Source organism: Chenopodium album, chromosome 18, assembly GCF_948465745.1.
Source record: "Chenopodium album chromosome 18, dcCheAlbu1.1, whole genome shotgun sequence".
NCBI classification, from domain to species: Eukaryota; Viridiplantae; Streptophyta; class Magnoliopsida; order Caryophyllales; family Amaranthaceae; genus Chenopodium; species Chenopodium album.
In genome coordinates, this window is record NC_137851.1 from 45,638,924 (window position 1) to 45,645,753 (window position 6,830).

A 6,830-nucleotide genomic window follows, 5' to 3' on the forward strand; every position below is an offset into this window, starting at 1 on the left:
CCAATAGCCAAAATAGAAGAAATCCCTTTTCTCGCGTTGATAATATAATAAGCTAGCATCAATTGGCATGTCGTTTTAATGTTAAGTGTCAAAACATCAACTTTGTGGAATATCTTTGTACCTAAAATATGTTTATCCTACATCATTCTTGTAGAAATGTGGACAGATTTTAATCATGTAGCACAATTCACTATCTATCAACCTCTTACAATCGAACAACAATATTGTTACTTTGTTAGAATATTCTCTTACTAGGTATAGGATGTATTTTGTATATATTTTCGATCTATCAATCAGAAATCAATCTTCTTAGGACCTGTTCTCTTCAACTTATTTTCAGTTTAGTTCGAATAAGTTCAATTTAGTTCCTAATTTTCTTTTCATATAAAATATTCAGTTCACCCTTCAACCAGTTCAGTTCAGCTCAGTTCATTAAATCAGAATAAGCCCTTAGCTTCGATAATAGATAACTAACTAGACGAGTTTTGGACATACATACTTGCTTGCATTGGAGATTTTGAGTAAATTTGGCCTTTCTAACTTATTGTGAAACTAATAGAACATTACTGCATTAGGTTAAAGTAGGCAAGTAGCCCACTAAAAGGTTAACTAATCCTCTTTCCTCTTTTTGCGTTCATGCGTGTACAACAAAATCACATGTAGGGTTTTGCCCTTGATTGCCACTAATTCAGTAATAAAGGGAAATTGAGAACAGGGAAAGATAATGGCCTTCGCAAATTAAATCACAAACCTCCCTAATTTGGCCCATGATATTAATGGTTAGTTGGTTGTTATTCTTCATGTAGGTCTTTTGTACGTAGAATGAATGCACCCTTCTATGGCTATAGTCATACAATGTACATATACTTCCTCTGTTTTTCTTTGTACTTGACGTACTACTTATAGATTAGGGTTAGTTAGTTGTTAGTCTTGCAACATTTATAACAATTTGATTACTAATTCATATGATTATCACTTTATCAGCAAACCAATATTATAAAAAATTAGTATTATAAAGTACTGAATGTACCAATAATACTATATTTTATATCGATAATAAATCACAATATATTCACAAATATAATCAAATTAGATTATTAGATTATGTGAGCAATGTCATAATCCGAGCATATCGGCCTAAAAACATCATTGAAAAAGAAAAAAAAAAAAAAAAACTAATATGTATATCAAACTTCTTGTCGACATGTGCCAACATCTTGGCACGATATCAAAGACAAAACTTTCAGCCTCTTAGTCATAAATAACGTCTAAATCAATATGGATAGGAGTATTTGCTTGTTAAAATATCTCTTTGCATTTTTATGATATAATTTCCCATGTGATCCTCTTTAATTGGTTTGTTCTAGAACTCTCTTAATATATGTACATAGAAAAACTTCCATATCCTTGATTGATGAGAATATTATTAAGCCCCACTTAATTTAATTTGCAAGAGTTTTATTTCTATAATTCTCTATATTAATGGTTCGTTGTATGCTATATAGGGTCGGTAAAAATCTAGCTGTGTTATTCAAAGAGGCATGCCACATTGCAAGATGAGAAACTTTTGTTTTAGGAGTGTTTAATTAATACCCTCTTTTAAGTACATTGGGTCTTAGGTGCTACCAGCAGTTTTACCTAATTTATGGATGAAACATGTAACAAATCATTATTGAACAACCTATTCATCCCCTTAACAATATATGAATGATCACTTAACTTTTTACAACCGGATTATGTATAATGAAAAAAAAATAAAGTCATTCCTCGATTATATGATAAATCTTTTTTAGAAACCAAGGTAATTAATTAATTAATATAAATCAAAGTACATCCAAGCAACCAAGTTTTCCAGATTGGCATTGCCAATCCACATATTTGTACTACTACTAGAAATAGGATTAAGCAGACTACTAGAGTTCATAAGTAGGGATGTCAATGGGGCGAGGCGGGGCAAATGTTGGCCTTCCCATCCCCATCTAACATTTTCATCCCCATCCCCATTCCCGCGGCGGGTCCAAAATTCATTCCCATCGAACTCTAAAACCATCCCCGTCCCACCCCCACTGGATATTCACCCCACCTAATCCCCACCAAAGACCTGTCTAATCCCCATCCAAGACCCACCTAATCTCCGCCTCTCAAATATACAATCCAACATAATTAATACGGATTACAATAATTAAAAAAAAAACATTCTTAATATTACACACGTTTTTTGTTTATAATATAAGTGTAGTATAAGGTATTATAATTAATATTATTTCACGTAATTATAAATTATTTTATAAAATAGTATAAAAGTATATAATTATGTTTTTAAAGATATATCGATATGGGTATGAGGTGAGGATGGGGCGGGTACAAAGTGGGGCGGGGTGGGGATGGGGTGGGTACAACTTAAAATCCACCCCCGCCCCATCACCCATGGCGGATATGGTTTTTATCCCCATCCCCGCCCCACCACCCGCCAAACCAAGACCCAACCCCGCCCCATTGGGATGGGGATAGGACGGGTCTCCTACTTGACCCGCCCCACTAACATCCCTATTCATAAGACAACCTACAACATAATCATAAGCTTTAAACTGAAAAATCATAACAAACAGCTCCCTTAATAAATCACCAATTAACATTTAACAGTATGACCAGTTACACCGTATTGGTCTCACCGACAATGACGGATCTAGGGGTAGGCCTACAGCCCATGGCCCAAAAAATGCAAGGTGTATATATGAAATTGTTGGGTTTGTTTGATTATTGTACTCTCTCAGTCCCAAATAATTGACATGTTGATTTTTTTTTCAATATTCATATATGTAGACTACGACACTACGTAGTACTCCGTATTAGCTTCAACTTTAGTTTTTTATTAACATAATAATATATTAATTTATCATAAAATATGTTGTTAGATACATATTGATAATAAAGTTTCTTTATACGACTTTTTTTTTTTTTTTTAAAAAAATATTTACTCATGTAAAAATAAGGTTAAATTAGTGCATCAACATTGGCACAAAGTTTGACTTTATCAGTTATTTTGGGACAGAGGGAGTATTTCACAAAATATACTTAGTTGAGTTGATTTTAGCTTATTAATACAAGTATCTATTTTGGTGTTGTAAAGTGGCAGACCTTGAGCCAAAAAATAGGGGTGGCCAAGGTTTGATCCTCCAACCTTTAATTTTGCAAAAGTTGAAGCATGTTTGTAATTTAAAAAAAAAATTATTATTTTATACTTTGTGCGGCCCGCCCTATGTATAAATGCTTGATTCATTATTTGGGGCACTGTCAAAATGGTTTGACAATTCAGTTTTGGTTCGGTTAGAAATCAGTTAAGGGATCTACGGGTTGGTTCAAATTATTATCGGGTCTATTTGATTTTAGTTTATTTTTGTGCGGTTTTAATTCGGTTTGACTTGTAAATAGTTCGGTGCAAACAGGTTAAGGCTTATAAACGGTTTGGCATTAATGGTTTTTTACCCGATTTAAATGGTTTCAGGTTAACAATAGTTTGGTTATATTTTGGTTCGATTTAGAACTAGTTCGGTTCGTTATTGAGTTCGGTTCTTTTACAATTTAAAATTATTCGGATCGGTTCGGTTTTGGGTTCACTAAAATACGGTTTGGGGTTTCAAAAAATCATTTTTTAATTTGGTAAGTTTTCGTTTGGGTCGATTTCAGGAGTTAAATGATACTTGTTTCGGGTGTTTTTGTGTCTCTCGGGAGAGTTACAACTCGAAGACTAGATCCAACGAAGCCGCCGGTACCTGCAAAACAACGAAACTCTGAATGTTCGGAGGTCCGCCTCCGAAGGTTAAGTTAGTATGGGTTCGGAGTTAAAACCTGCGGCAAGTAAATATCTTCTCGGATTCCGAGATCAGGTGTTCTTTGTTTTCGAGAGCAATAAATGATGTACTCCCTCCGTCCCGGTTTACTTGCAACCTTTTGACTGGACACGCTTGTCGATGCACAAGATTGACCGTCAATATCTTTTATTATATACTTATATAAGCTATAAAAAGTTTATATTCAGAAACTATACATTAAAATAGATCCAACAACATCTTACATGACTACATTGACTTTCCTATAATAGCAAAAAAAGATGATCAAAAGAGATGTATGAATAGTCCAAAAAGTCAAAACGTTGCAAGTAATTTGGGACGGAGGGAGTAATGATTAAGACTTGTCAATAATTGGGGGAATCTCCCTATTTATATGGTCCTAGAAAAGTGTGCCCTAACATAGGATTTGATAACCTAGGGATTCGGGCTGCGACGTTTTGCGGCTACCTCGGGAATTGGGCCTTGAAGGCCGCCAATTCATGGGGATATATCTGCTTGACACGTGTCGTCCCCTGAGAGGTCCATTTGGAGCCCTTCTCAAGTAACATGTGTCAAGCTTACATTGTGCCATGTGGCGGGGTAGAAATACCCAAATCATTTGCCCCTCATAGGGGTCACGTGGCATTCCACGTGGCGCTTGTGACAGTTGTCAAAGAAGCATTGGTCCGACATATTTATCGTTTATCATGGGTAGAATTTAGGGTTTTTACCCTAGATTTTTCACCCCTTCTATAAATAGGGGTTGACCTCTCCTTTGCATTCACACGTTTGCGTGAATTTCAGAGAGAATCTTTTGAATCTTTGACTTTGAGAACTTGTCTTCTTCTGTGAAAGCATCCGACGCTCGGCAACTAGTCCGCCTGTAAGCAGACGACCAGACCTTCCAAGCGGCTCTCGTAGCTTCACTCGCAAGGTAATCGTTTGATTATCTTTTTATCTTTGTTTCTTTTCTTTTTCAAAAGTGGTTTCCCAAACGCACCCGACACGGCCTAGGTTAGCGATCAGCCGGTCACCGAGTACGGCTGAATCTAGAACTAGGAGTGTCGAATGCTCATTCGTGGACTCCTCTTTGAGAACTTCTCCGAATCCGACCGTGTCTGTGCCTGTGCAGGACACCATGGCCAGAAAGAAGCAAACCAATAGGACGTATACGGTGGATGGTACCTGGTACCATTCGGAAAGTTCAACCGTATATTTAGAAGGCTCCATTAGGGTGCCTGTTACCGAAGTTTATGATCATCCGCCTAGTGCTACTAGCACCCCAAGCTCCTCGATTTTGGAGGAGTCTGATGATGAGCAACAAGTTCCTGAGCCGGCTGATCCGGTGTCGGATGAGGAAATGGGGGAAGACACTACTGGCACTAGCCAGGAGGCCCCCAACTTGGACGAAAGCTCTGACGATGATTCCGAATCGTCATCTTCTGACAGCGCCTCCATTAACTCGGAAGAGGCGCGTTCTAAATTAAATTTTGCAAGAGAATCCCTATCAGTTGACAGGGGCGAAGGATGGGCCGAGCTGTCTGCCTTGCACCGGCTGGAGCATGCTCCGAGTCTGATGATGAGCAACAAATTCGCGGGCCAGCTGATCTGGTGTCGGATGAGGAAATGGGGGAGGACACTGCTGGCACTAGCCAGCAGGCCCTCAACTTGGACGAAAGCTTTAACGATGATTACGAATCGTCATCTTCTGACAACGCCTCCATTAACTCGGAGGAGGCGCGTTCTAAATTAAATTCTGCAATAGAGTCCTATCAGTTGACAAGGGCAAAGGATGGGCCGAGCCGTCTGCCTCGCGCTGGCTGGAGCATGCTCCCTATTATCTGCATGTTCCCAAGGGCAGGCGGCAGAAAATGGCTGATGACTTTAGGAAGTTCATTTCTAAACATGTCATGGGACATGGATTTATTCTCTTGGTGCCAGATGCTGTTGACACAGACGTTTAGCTAGAGAAGGCCAGCTATGATGACTAATGCTTTGGTTGCTATGAGGCGGCCATTCAAGCTAGTCTACGCTTCCCTCTCCATCCGACCGTGGAGAGAATTTTAGATGGGTACCAACTGGGTATCTGGCAACTAGCCCCCAACTCTTAGGTCAACATCATGGGCTACGTTGCCGCTTGTGAAATGCTGGAGGTAAACCCCATCTTTGAGGCATTCGCCCACATGCATTACCTCAACAAGACCCCCCAATCAAGCGGAGTCGGATGGTTCACCCTTACTAGCCATAAGGGTTACATGATAGCGGTGGGGAAGGAGTCTAAATGGAAGGATTTGAGAAAGAAATTTTACATAGTCTCCTCCCCTAATCTCCTGTGCAACAAGAAGTACAACAGCTGGAATCGAAACACTCTCCTTCTTACTGGGAAGAAGGCCTTGCCGCTTGTCTCAAGACAGGCGCAGGAGCAAATATTAGATCGCGACCTGTTTACTGTGGCCGTTGGAACCAATGAAAGAATGGGGGAGAAGGAGGTCACCCCCCAAAGCTACATTCCCCGTCATGAATGGCTATCTGACGGGACGTATTTGGCCACTTGCGATCATAGTAAAGAGAGGCCGAGAGGTAGTAGGCCGTTTGGTTTTTATTTTTTTGCGTTACTTGATTTTTACTTCTGTTCTTAACTCTTATTTTCTTGTGCAGACAAAGCAATGGAAAAACTCTTAGCATCAAAGAAGCCGGCTGCACATTCTGCAGCATATTTTCGTTCGTCCCTCCTGGGAAAATGAACTAACGAGGAGCAGCAATCAGGCGGGACCCCCAAGGTGAGAATCTTTTCAATTTGACTTGAGTTGAGATTTCTTGGTATCGCATGCCTACTAACTTGCATATTTTTGTGCATGGCGATTCTTCCAAACCTTCTCCTTCCAAGCAGCTGGACCTGAAACTTCAGAAGAAGTCAAGTGGAGATGTGTGCGTTGCTGGCAAGGCCAGGAAGCACATTGCCCACAAACCCAAGAAAGGAAATGACCTGCCCCACCCTAT